Consider the following 1,618-nt stretch of genomic DNA (forward strand, 5'->3'; position numbering starts at 1 on the left):
TACATTGCTGTTAAGGTTTTGTGAGATGCTGCAGAAGGAGGTCACTTGGTGTGTACTTGTCTCTGCTCTCATCTGTCCTGCAAATGTAAAAAGCCAAGCAGGGATGTTTTTGAGGTATCAGCAGCTGAGCAGGACTGGGGCAAATCTCACTATGACATTACATACTAAGGCAATTCTGGTATTGACTTTAAAGGAAACAAGAAGAGGCTGATAAAAGAATGCTCTGATTAACGAATGTTATGCATTCTTAGACTGATAGCGGGGTAGCAAAATAACATCTTGAAGGGGAAGGGCTTGTTCATTTGTAAATCAGAAAGGAGAATTTACCTCTTGCTGGACATTTATCACTGGGTAGCCTGGTGGTAATGCCAGTGACAAAGCAGAGCAGGCAATGTGTTTTTTGATGGGTGACGGTGTTCAGAACTGGACACCCTTCATATAAATAAACCAATATGTACTGAGGCAACTATTTCAAGGAAAATATGGGTTTTTTTTGGGGAACTCACTATACTACAGACAACAGGTGGTTTTTATCTTCAGGCTTTTTCCTTCTCTTTTTTAGGGTGTCTTTAAAGACTTCTATGCAGTCTTCACACCAGCTATTCAAAGAGGAATAACTTTTAACAGAGTGCCATGTCAGTTATACCAAAACAAAGAGAAGCAAAAGAGGGCTCCAAGCCAACCAGTTGCTACTGCAGTTGGCCCAGCAACTGGATGTTAAGTAAAGAGTGAAGTTAAAAACAGGGCTGGGGCTCAACATTCTGTCCACACATTCAACCTTGTTTTCATGTTAAAATTGCTTCTTCCAATGCAGATTTACATTAAGATGTTGTGATAATCTGGACCTAGCTTCAAAATAATAGTATTTATGCATTTTACATATTTACACTGTAAGTTTATTTAGATATATTTACTCTGCTTTGCATTCAATGTAGAGTCAGACAAGAAATATTACTTCTCTCTGTGTGGATAGAGATATGTGGGTATTTTGCACATGTCATTTAATTTATAATTTTTTTTTGATAGGTAAATATAAATGTATGTACGCTGACTCTGAAACTTTTAAAAAGTTTCCAGTATTCTGAAAGTGCTGAAACTCAATTGAATTCAGTGGAGTAAATTTTCCTTTATCTCAGTTCAGAGTGCATACTACTTTTTCTCTCACAGAAGTTGAATTAAATCTTTGACTTCAACAGGGTAAGGGTGTATGCCTATGGCCCTGATTCAGAAAAGTACATAGTTAAAACTATCCCTTTTCATTAAAACCTGTCTTTAAATACCGCTGATGCCAATGTTGCTTTATCTGGGCCAGTGTTTAGTCCACTGTTTCTGGCTGAGCAAGAGAAGGAATAATAGGTCACCAGATTGTAATAACTTGTGATGTGTGATTCTCCATCATTTATCAGCAGTCCAGGTTAACAGGGGAGGTCCCGGATGACTGGAGGCTTGCCAATGTGACGCCCATCTACAAGAAGGGCCGGAAGGAGGATCCAGGGAACTACAGGCCTGTCAGCCTGACCTCGGTGCCGGGGAAGATTATGGAGCGGTCCATCTTGAGGGCGCTCACAAGGCATGTGCGGGACAACCAGGGGATCAGGCCCAGCCAGCACGGGTTCAC

The sequence above is a fragment of the Pygoscelis adeliae genome, unplaced genomic scaffold (assembly GCF_000699105.1).
Source record: "Pygoscelis adeliae isolate BGI_AS28 unplaced genomic scaffold, ASM69910v1 Scaffold327, whole genome shotgun sequence".
Classification (NCBI taxonomy): Eukaryota; Metazoa; Chordata; class Aves; order Sphenisciformes; family Spheniscidae; genus Pygoscelis; species Pygoscelis adeliae.